The following is a 12,396-nucleotide window of genomic DNA, read 5'->3' as shown; positions in this document are numbered from 1 at the left end:
TCCCAGTTTGAGAATAGGAAATCTTCTTCATTGTTCCAATAAAACCAGGATGAATGACTTTGTAAGAAGGTTGATTTGGATACATAAAGTGTTGGAGAATCACCAGGAAGTTGAATAAATCTCATAGGAGTTGGGATGAAGACGTTATCCTCTTTCAAATCATGTGATTCCAGTTTCGCAGTTTGGGAATAGGATAGCTTTTTTGTCGTTCCAATCAAACCAAGATGAATCACTTTGAAAGAAACATGATTTGGATACATAAATTGTTGGAGAATCACCAGGAAGTTGAATAAATTTTATAGGAGCTGGGATGAAGAAGTTATCCCACTTTCAAATCAAGTGATTCTAGTTTCCCAATTTGGGAAAAGGACAGCCTCTGCGTCGTTCCAATCAAACCAGGATGAATCACTTTGTAAGAAGCTTGATTTGGATACATAAAGCGGTGGAGAATCACCAGGAAGTTGAATAAATCTCATAGGAGCTGGGATGAAGAAGTTATCCCACTTTCAAATCAGGTGATTCTAGCTTCCTAGTTTGGGAATAGGACAGCCTCTGCGTCGTTCCAATCAAGCCAGGATGAATCACTTTGAAAGAAGCTTGATTTGGATATATAAAGCGGAGGAGAATCACCAGGAAGTTGAATAAATCTCATAGGAGCTGGGATGAAGAAGTTATCCCACTTTCAAATCAAGTGATTCCAGTTTCGCAGTTCGGGAATAGGACAGCCTCTGCGTCGTTCCAATCAAACCAGGATGAATCACTTTGAAAGAAGCTTGATTTGGATATATAAAGCGGAGGAGAATCACCAGGAAGTTGAATAAATCTCATAGGAGTTGGGATGAAGAAGTTATCCAACTTTCAAATCAGGTGATTCCAGTTTCGCAGTTTGGGAATAGGACAGCTTCTTAGTCGTTGCAATCAAACCAGGATGAATCACTTTGTAAGAGGCTTGATTTGGATACATAAAGTGTTAGAGAATCACCAGGAAGTTGAATAAATCTCATAGGAGCTGGGATGAAGAAGTTATCCCACTTTCAAATCAAGTGATTCCAGTTTCGCAGTTTGGGAATAGGACAGCTTCTGCATCGTTCTAATCAAACCAGGATGAATCACTTTGTAAGAAGCTTGATTTGAATACATAACGTGGTGGAGAATCACCCGGAAGTTGAATAAATCTCATAGGAGTTGGGATGAAGAAGTTATCCCACTTTCAAATCAGGTGATTCCAGTTTCGCAGCATGGGAATAGGATAGCTTTTTTGTCGTACCAATCAAACCAGGATGAATCATTTTGTAAGAAACATGATTTGGATACATAAAGTGTTGGAGAATCACCAGGAAGTTGAATTAATCTCATAGGAGTTGGGATGAAGATGTTATCCAACTTTCAAATCAGGTGATTCTAGTTTCCCAATTTGGGAAAAGGACAGTCTCTGCGTCGTTCCAATCAAACCAGGATGAATCACTTTGTAAGAAGCTTGATTTGGATACATAAAGTGTTTGAGAATCACCAGGAAGTTGAATAAATCTCATAGGAGTTGGGATGAAGAAGTTATCCCACTTTCAAATCAGGTGATTCCAGTTTCCCAGTTTGAGAATAGGAAATCTTCTTCTTCGTTCCAATAAAACCAGGATGAATGACTTTGTAAGAAGCTTGATTTGGATACATAAAGTGTTGGAGAATCACCAGGAAGTTGAATAAATCTCATAGGAGTTGGGATGACGACGTTATCCACTTTCAAATCATGTGATTCCAGTTTTGCAGTTTGGGAATATGACAGCTTTTTTGTCGTTCCAATCAAACCAGGATGAATCACTTTGTAAGAAACATGATTTGGATACATAAAGTGTTGGAGAATCACCAGGAAGTTGAATAAATTTTATAGGAGCTGGGATGAAGAAGTTATCCCACTTTCAAATCAAGTGATTCTAGTTTCCCAATTTGGGAACAGGACAGCCTCTGCGTCGTTCCAATCAAACCAGGATGAATCACTTTGTAAGAAGCCTTATTTGGATACATAAAGCGGTGGAGAATCACCAGGAAGTTGAATAAATCTCATAGGAGATGGGATGAAGAAGTTATCCCACTTTCAAATCAGGTGATTCTAGCTTCGTAGTTTGGGAATAGGACAGCCTCTGCGTCGTTCCAATCAAACCAGGATGAATCACTTTGAAAGAAGCTTGATTTGGATATATAAAGCAGAGGAGAATCACCAGGAAGTTGAATAAATCTCATAGGAGCTGGGATGAAGAAGTTATCCCATTTTCAAATCAAGTGATTCCAGTTTCGCAGTTTGGGAATAGGACAGCTTCTGCATCGTTCTAATCAAACCAGGATGAATCACTTTGTAAGAAGCTTGATTTGAATACATAACGTGGTGGAGAATCACCCGGAAGTTGAATAAATCTCATAGGAGCTGGGATGAAGAAGTTATCCCACTTTCAAATCAGGTGATTCCAGTTTTGCAGTTTGAGAATACGACAGCTTCTTCGTCGTTCCAATCAAACCAGGATGAATAGCTTTGTAAGAAGCTTGATTTGGATACATAAAGTGGTGGAGAATCACCAGGAAGTTGAATAAATCTCATAGGAGTTGGGATGAAGAAGTTATCAAACTTTCAAATCAGGTGATTCCAGTTTCGCAGTTTGGGAATAGGACAGCTTCTTAGTCGTTGCAATCAAACCAGGATGAATCACTTTGTAAGAAGCTTGATTTGGATACATAAAGTGTTAGAGAATCACCAGGAAGTTGAATAAATCTCATAGGAGTTGGGATGAAGAAGTTATCCCACTTTCAAATCAGGTGATTCCAGTTTCCCAGTTTGAGAATAGGAAATCTTCTTCGTCGTTCCAATAAAACCAGGATGAATGACTTTGTAAGAAGCTTGATTTGGATACATAACGTGTTGTAGAATCACCAGGAAGTTGAATAAATCTCATAGGAGTTGGGATGACGACGTTATCCACTTTCAAATCATGTGATTCCAGTTTCGCAGTTTGGGAATAGGACAGCTTTTTTGTCGTACCAATCAAACCAGGATGAATCACTTTGTAAGAAACTTGATTTGGATACATAAAGTGTTAAAGAATCACCAGGAAGTTGAATAAATCTCATAGAAGCTGGGATGAAGAAGTTATCCCACTTTCAAATCAAGTGATTCTAGTTTCCCAATTTGGGAAAAGGACAGTCTCTGCGTCGTTCCAATCAAACCAGGATGAATCACTTTGTAAGAAGCTTGATTTGGATACATAAAGCGGTGGAGAATCACCAGGAAGTTGAATAAATCTCATAGGAGCTGGGATGAAGAAGTTATCCCAGTTTCAAATCAGGTGATTCTAGCTTCCTAGTTTGGGAATAGGACAGCCTCTGCGTCGTTCCAATCAAACCAGGATGAATCACTTTGAAAGAAGCTTGATTTGAATATATAAAGCAGAGGAGAATCACCAGGAAGTTGAATAAATCTCATAGGAGCTGGGATGAAGAAGTTATCACGCTTTCAAATCAATTGATTCCAGTTTCGCAGTTTGGGAATAGGACTGCTTCTGCGTCGTTCCAATCAAACCAGGATGAATCACTTTGTAAGAAGCTTGATTTGAATACATAAAGTGGTGGAGAATCACCCGGAAGTTGAATAAATCTCATAGGAGCTGGGATGAAGAAGTTATCCCACTTTCAAATCAGGTGATTCCAGTTTTGCAGTTTGGGAATACGACAGCTTCTTCGTTGTTCCAATCAAACCAGGATAAATCGCTTTGTAAGAAGCTTGATTTGGATACATAAAGTGGTGGAGAATCACCAGGAAGTTGAATAAATCTCATAGGAGTTGGGATGAAGAAGTTATCCAACTTTCAAATCAGGTGATTCCAGTTTCGCAGTTTGGGAATAGGACAGCTTCTTAGTCGTTGCAATCAAACCAGGATGAATCACTTTTTAAGAAGCTTTATTTGGATACATAAAGTGTTAGAGAATCACCAGGAAGTTTAATAAATCTCATAGGAGTTGGGATGAAGAAGTTATCCCACTTTCAAATCAGGTGATTCCAGTTTCCCAGTTTGAGAATAGGAAATCTTCTTCGTCGTTCCAAGAAAACCAGGATGAATGACTTTGTAAGAAGGTTGATTTGGATACATAAAGTGTTGGAGAATCACCAGGAAGTTGAATAAATCTCATAGGAGTTGGGATGACGACGTTATCCACTTTCAAATCATGTGATTCCAGTTTCGCAGTTTGGCAATAGGACAGCTTTTTTGTCGTTCCAATCAAACCAGGATGAATCACTTTGAAAGAAACATGATTTGGATACATAAAGTGTTGGAGAATCACCAGGAAGTTGAATAAATTTTATAGGAGCTGGGATGAAGAAGTTATCCCACTTTCAAATCAACTGATTCTAGTTTCCCAATTTGGGAAAAGGACAGCCTCTGCGTCGTTCCAATCAAACCAGGATGAATCACTTTGTAAGAAGCTTGATTTGGATACATAAAGCGGTGGAGAATCACCAGGAAGTTGAATAAATCTCATAGGAGCTGGGATGAAGAAGTTATCCCACTTTCAAATCAGGTGATTCTAACTTCCTAGTTTGGGAATAGGACAGCCTTTGCGTCGTTCCAATCAAACCAGGATGAATCACTTTGAAAGAAGCTTGATTTGGATATATAAAGCGGAGGAGAATCACCAGGAAGTTGAATAAATCTCATAGGAGCTGGGATGAAGAAGTTATCCCACTTTCAAATCAAGTGATTCCAGTTTCGCAGTTTGGGAATAGGACAGCTTCTGCGTCGTTCCAATCAAACCAGGATGAATCACTTTGTAAGAAGCTTGATTTGAATACATAAAGTGGTGGAGAATCACCCGGAAGTTGAATAAATCTCATAGGAGCTGGGATGAAGAAGTTATCCCACTTTCAAATCAGGTGATTCCAGTTTTGCAGTTTGGGAATACGACAGCTTCTTCGTCGTTCCAATCAAACCAGGATGAATCGCTTTGTAAGAAGCTTGATTTGGATACATAAAGTGGTGGAGAATCACCAGGAAGTTGAATAAATCTCATAGGAGTTGGGATGAAGAAGTTATCCAACTTTCAAATCAGGTGGTTCCAGTTTCGCAGTTTGGTAATAGGACAGCTTCTTAGTCGTTGCAATCAAACCAGGATGAATCACTTTGTAAGAAGCTTGATTTGGATACATAAAGTGTTAGAGAATCACCAGGAAGTTGAATAAATCTCATAGGAGTTGGGATGAAGAAGTTATCCCACTTTCAAATCAGGTGATTCCAGTTTCCCAGTTTGAGAATAGGAAATCTTCTTCATCGTTCCAATAAAACCAGGATGAATGACTTTGTAAGAAGCTTGATTTGGATACATAACGTGTTGTAGAATCACCAGGAAGTTGAATAAATCTCATAGGAGTTGGGATGACGACGTTATCCACTTTCAAATCATGTGATTCCAGTTTCGCAGTTTGGGAATAGGACAGCTTTTTTGTCGTACCAATCAAACCAGGATGAATCACTTTGTAAGAAACTTGATTTGGATACATAAAGTGTTAAAAGAATCACCAGGAAGTTGAATAAATCTCATAGGAGCTGGGATGAAGAAGTTACCACTTTCAAATCAAGTGATTCTAGTTTCCCAATTTGGGAAAAGGACAGTCTCTGCGTCGTTCCAATCAAACCAGGATGAATCACTTTGTAAGAGCTTGATTTGGATACATAAAGCGGTGGAGAATCACCCGGAAGTTGAATAAATCTCATAGGAGCTGGGATGAAGAAGTTATCCCACTTTCAAATCAGGTGATTCCAGTTTCGCAATTTGGGAATATGACAGCTTCTTCGTCGTTCCAATCAAACCAGGATGAATCACTTTGTAAGAAGATTGATTTGGATACATAAAGTGGTGGAGAATCACCAGGAAGTTGAATAAATCTCATAGGAGCTGGGATGAAGAAGTTATCCCACTTTCAAATCAGGTGATTCTAGTTTCCCAGTTTGGGAATAGGACAGCCTCTACGTCGTTCCAATCAAACCAGGATGAATCACTTTGTAAGAAGCTTGATTTGGATATATAAAGCGGAGGAGAATTACCATGAAGTTGAATAAATCTCGTAGTAGCTGGGATGAAGAAGTTATCCCACTTTCAAATCAAGTGATTCCAGTTTTGCAGTTTGGGAATAGGACAGCTTCTTAGTCGTTCCAATCAAACCAGGATGAATCACTTTGTAAGAAGATTGATTTAGATACATAAAGTGGTGGAGAATCACCCGGAAGTTGAATAAATCTCATAGGAGCTGGGATGAAGAAGTTATCCCACTTTCAAATCAGGTGATTCCAGTTTTGCAGTTTGGGAATAGGACAGCTTCTTCGTTGTTCCAATCAAACCAGGATGAATCACTTTGTAAGAAGCTTGATTTGGATACATAAAGGGTTGGAGAATCACCAGGAAGTTGAATAAATCTCATAGGATTTAGGATGAAGACGTTATCCACTTTCAAATCATGTGATTCCTGTTTCGCAGTTTGGGAATAGGACAGCTTCTGCGTCGTTCCAATCAAACAAGGATGAATCACTTTGTAAGAATCTTGATTTGGATACATAAAGTGGTGGAGAATCACCAGGAATTTGAATCAATCTCATAGGAGTTGGGATGAACAAGTTATCCAACTTTCAAATCAGGTTATTCCAGTTTCGCAGTTTGGGAATAGGACAGCTTCTTAGTCGTTGCAATCAAACCAGGATGAATCACTTTGTAAGAAGTTTGATTTGGATACATAAAGTGTTAGAGAATCACCAGGAAGTTGAATAAATCTCATAGGAGTTGGGATGAAGAAGTTATTCCACTTTCAAATCATGTGATTCCAGTTTCCCAGTTTGAGAATAGGAAATCTTCTTCGTCGTTCCAATCAAACCAGGATGAATGACTTTGAAAGAAGCTTGATCTGGTTAAATAAAGTGTTGGAGAATCACCAGGAAGTTGAATAAATCTCATAGGAGTTGGGATGACGAAATTATCCACTTTCAAATCATGTGATTCCGGTTTCGCAGTTTGGGAATAGGACAGCTTCTTTGTCGTTCCAATCAAACCAGGATGAAGCACTTTGTAAGAAGCTTGATTTGGATACATAAAGTGTTGGAGAATCACCAGGAAGTTGAATAAATCTCATAGGAGCTGGGATGAATAAATCTCATGAATGGACCCAAGTACCTAGGATCCAGTTTCTTTCGTCCAGAAACCCTGGTCCTACCCTTAAAGGTAATCATCTTGAGATACACCAGGTCATTGACCTCAAACTCTAGATGTTTCCTACGCTTGCCTGCATAGCTCTTTTGGCGGTCCTGCGCCCCTTTCATCTTCTCTTTGACCATCCTGATCTTCTCAGTGGTCTGTTCTACAATCTCAGGACCCAACATGCTACGCTCCCCCACTTGGGTCCAGCATAGGGGTGTCCTGCACGGCCTACCATACAAAGCCTCATATGGCGACATACCAATGCTTGTATGGAAGCTGTTGTTGTAAGCAAACTCCACTAAGGGTAAGTGTCTTTCCCAAGACTCTCCCCAGTCTAACACACACGCCGTTAGCATATCCTCCAAGGTTTGGATTGTCCTTTCAGACTGCCCATCCGTTTGAGGATGATAAGATGTGCTCATATTCACTCTGGTCCCCAAGGCCTTTTGGAAAGCCTACCAGAAATAAGATGTAAATCTTGGATCCTTGTCCGAGACAATGCTTGCTGGAACACCATGCAACCTCACTATCTCGTCCAGGTACACTTGCACAATCCTGTCGACCCCACCCCCTTTCTTGATAGGCAGGAAATGAGCCGAATTGGTCAGCCGATCGACCACAACCCATACTGCATCTTTCTTATTCCTGGTCGTGGGAAACCCAGTCACAAAATCCATTGTGATGTGATCCCATTTCCATTCTGGTATGGGTAGGTTCTGAAGTAGACCACTGGGAACCTGATGTTCTGCCTTCACCAGTTGACAAGTGGGACACTTAGCCACCTACTCTGCAACATCAGATTGCATCCTCACCCAATGGTAGTACCTTTTCAGATCCCTATACATCTTGTTCAGTCCAGGATGAACTGAAAACTTAGACTTATGAGCCTGTCTCATAATCTCTTCTTTGAGTTCCTTATCATTAGGAACACTGACCCTCCCATTGACCAAGATGGTACCATTTCAGTCGTCTGGTACTCTGTCTTGTCATTGGCGGCTACCTTCTTTAGATTTTCATCCAGGCTCTGTGCTTGCCTGATCCTGGTCAGGAGATCGGCCTGGTTCACTGCCTCCAACCCCAATGGCTCATCTGAACCAACCAAGGTGTTCAGGTTCAAGGACCTGATAATCCCTTCCAGTTCATCTGCCTCCCTCTCAGATGACACTTCAGCCCTTATGCGGCTCAAAGCATCAGCCACTTGGTTAGCTTTCCCAGGATGATAAGCTATGTCCAGATCATAATCTGCAACAAACTCCATCCATCTCCTCTGCCTTAAGTTTAACTCAGATTGAGTGAATACGTACTTCAAGCTCTTATGGTCTGTGAGTATTTGAACCTTGGCACCATAAAGATATGATCTCCATATCTTTAATGCAAATACTACTGCAGCCATCTCCAAATCATGGGTCGGATAGTTGCCCTCATGCTTCCTTAGCTGTCTGGAAGCATAGGCTATCACCTTCCCATGTTGTGTCAAAACACAACCAAGACCAGTTATGGATGCATCCGTTTACACCACATAAGGCTGATCAGCCTCAGGCAACACCAGGACGGGTGCATTACTCAACATGTTCTTGAGTGCTGCAACACTTTTCTCACACTCCTCAGACCATGTGAACCTCACGTCCTTGCCTGTCAGCTTAGTCATAGGTTGAGCTATGCTCGAGAACCCCATGACATATTTCCTGTAATAACCAGCCAACCCTAAGAAGCTTCTAACTTCTGTAGCATTCTTTGGTTGTGGCCATTCCTGGATACATTTGATCTTGTCTTGATCCACCGAGACTCCTTTATCAGACACCACATGTCCAAGGAACCCAATGCTCTTCTGCCAGAAACTACACTTGCTTAGCTTAGCAAAGAGCTTCTGTTCCCTCAGACGGCCCAACACCGCCCTAAGGTGTCTTTCATGGTCCTCCTTTGTCTTGGAATACACGAGTATATCATCAATGAAGATGATCACAAACTCGTCCAAGTATTCCCTGAAGATGCCGTTCATCATCTTCATGAATGCAGCAGGTGCATTGGTCAGTCCGAACGGCATAACCACAAACTCATAGTGGCCATACCTGGTCCGGAATGCTGTCTTCCTCACATCATCTGGTGCAATGGGGATCTGATGATACCCAGAGGCCAGGTCAATCTTGGAGAACCACTTGGCTCCACGGAGTTGATCCAATAACTCATAAATCCTGGGTAAAGGGTACTTGTTCTTCACAGTCACCATGTTCAAACCCCTATAATCAATGCACAACCTAAAGCTACCATCCTTTTTCTTAACAAATAGGACTGGTGCTCCCCAAGGTGATACACTAGGGCGTATGAACCCCTTCTCAAGCAACTCCTCAAGTTGCTTCTTCAGCTCTGCCATCTCATCTGGTGCCATTCTATATGGACTTTTAGATAATGGGGCCGTTCCAGGTTCCAATTCAATGATGAATGGGTCAGCCCTATCAGGGGGAATGCCCCAAACACATCCTGAAATTCATGAACCAACGGTATACCCTCTGGGTCACAGGCCCCTACAACTTCATCAGTGTAAATGGTAGCCAAAAAGGCCTCGCAACCATTTCCAAGCATCCGTTCTACTTAGACTGCTGAAACCACCAAACTACAAGAGGTTGGCTTGATTCCTTGGTACTTAATCGAGGGTCCAAACTCATCTCAAGTTGCACCCTTCCCCGGTGATAATCTAGAGTTGCCCGATACTTTCCCAACCAGTCCATGCCCAAGATCACTTCATCATGCTTGAGGGGGACAGCAATCAGATCTATAGGCATCGGCCTATCCAAGATCACCACAGGGATGTCCTTAACCAGACCGAGTGAATTCATAACTTGCCCTCCGGCCGCACTCACTCGTTCAGGACCATCCCATGTTCCATACTGGAACAAAGCTTTTCCAATCATACTTGGACTCATAAAACTATGTGTAGCTGCAGTATCAAATAATGTGTGTGTTTCCACACCACCAATACTTAAGGTCCCTACACAAGACCCAACAAAGTATATCTATCCATCCTAGGTTCCATACCATGCAATTCTACTGGAATTGTAAAAGTAGTAGTCTAGAATGTTACCAGTGATCGCTTGGAAAGGCTGAGTCCCATCCACATCCTTGGATAGCTCATACACACGAGGTGTTGAGGTCTGGCCTCGTCCCTAGACTGGCCTGCTAGCCTCTCCACGTCCCTTACTCTGGTACCTTGCAACTTAGGGCAATCCCTGCATTAGTGGCCCTTCTGGCCGCAGTGGTGACAGGTCCTGGACTCACCCAACGGGCTTGGACAATCCTTGGCTGAGTGATCCATCTTACCACATCGAGTACAGGCGCCCATGGCCTTCCATCACTCTCCACCGTGGTATCGACCACACTTAGGGCACTCTGACCTACCACTTGAGGTTTTACCCTCCTCGGTCGAGTCCCTCTTTTTCTTCTTCTTGTCACCACTCTGACCCGAGGATACCACCACACTCTCAGCTTCTGCTTACCCTCCGCTGTGAGGTTGGTCTCCAGCAAGGCCATCCTCTCAACCAACTCAGAAACCGTGTGGAACTTACAAACAGAACAGTAGGTTCGAAGCTCCACCCTTAGGCCTCGGATGAACCTTCGGACCTGAACCTTCTCATCCTCCAGTTCTCTTCCCACATACCTCCTGAGTCGGTTGAGTCAAGTCCAGGAACTTGGGCTCCAAACGATCCCACGCCTCAGCAGGAAAGTACTTATGGTTGAACTCAACCTCAAAGTCAGCAACGTGCTCAATGGTACCATTGGTACGCTTGTCCAAAGCTAACCACCAATTATGTGCATCTCCCTCCAGGAAGTGTACTGCTATGTCCTTCTGGTAATCCTCAGGACATCGTGTGGACTTGAAGTTTTGAACCAACCTGGTTCTCCACTCGTCCGCCTCCATAGGATCAACACTTCCAGCAAAGTGTTTGGTCCCCAACTTGGAGATATGCTCCAGCACCTTCAGGTAGTCCATACCATGCGCTGGCCTGGCCGGTGGGTCAATCTCAATCACCTCAGCCACACGGCCAGCACCAACATCAGCCACTCCAGCAGCAACCCGAACCGGAGGATTAGCCTGTCCCACGGACGAGTTCACCAATGGTGTGAACGCCTGTGTCATGGAGGCTATCTGAGCTCCCATGATCTGCATAGCCTCCACCAAGCCCCTTATGGTCGGCTCAATGACCTCCTCTGCACCAGTGACCCGAACATTGTTTGCATCAACATTCTGGCCACTCTCAGCACCAACGTTGGACGACCCAGAATCGTCTCCATGGACTTGCTCTTGCTGCTCATCCACATTAGTTTCATTAACCTCAGTAGGAAGAGTTGGACCCACTGGAAGTCCGGTTGCATTGTCCACCTGCTCCACCTGACCCGGTAGTACTGTGGTTGGAATGGTTCCAGCTGGTAACACTCCGGTCTGTTCAGCACCATCCTGCCCCACTGCTCCAGACGCTCCAGTTGCCTCCTTTCCTTTCCGAGATTTAGACCTTCTTGTACCCTTAGGAGTTACAACATAAACAAAAGGTTCATCCACAACTGAACACACAAACCTCAATCACTCCTAAGTTAATCAGTACAAAAGATTACTTAGAACCCAACTATCTCACCATGAGTCCAAATGGCCAAGTGTGTGGTGAACCAATAACCCAACAAATCCTAGAATCAAGAACGCTCTGATACCAACTTGTAAGACCCGATCCTGGATTCCTCAATCCAACCAGACTGCGGCCTCATCAAACAATGCAACCAGTTCCATCTTTCATATTCAAGTTCAAGTGTTAAATAATTCAAAGTCTTTTTCAGAGTTTTGAGGTTCCAACATTCACACTTAAACAATCAAGCATCAACTAGGGCAAATAGATATTTCATAGATAATAACCAAGTTCATACATCATTCATCATCCTAATAGATAGATCACACACTAGAATCGCATAAGTTCACAAGTTGCACAATAGGCTACAATAATCACACAATTTTCAGAATCAGCCCAATCACCACACATCTTCCCATGGCCGCGGTCCTCATGGTGCTTTTCCCTTACCATGGTCCATTTCTGGTCCTGGATCTAACACAAACAAACACACAATCACAAGGTTAGATTACAAAACAAGAATCAAATCACATTGCATGGTCTGATCCAATCTAGTCAAGAACAA

The sequence above is a fragment of the Brassica napus genome, chromosome A7 (genome assembly GCF_020379485.1).
Source record: "Brassica napus cultivar Da-Ae chromosome A7, Da-Ae, whole genome shotgun sequence".
NCBI classification, from domain to species: domain Eukaryota; kingdom Viridiplantae; phylum Streptophyta; class Magnoliopsida; order Brassicales; family Brassicaceae; genus Brassica; species Brassica napus.
This window is presented reverse-complemented; position numbering follows the sequence as displayed.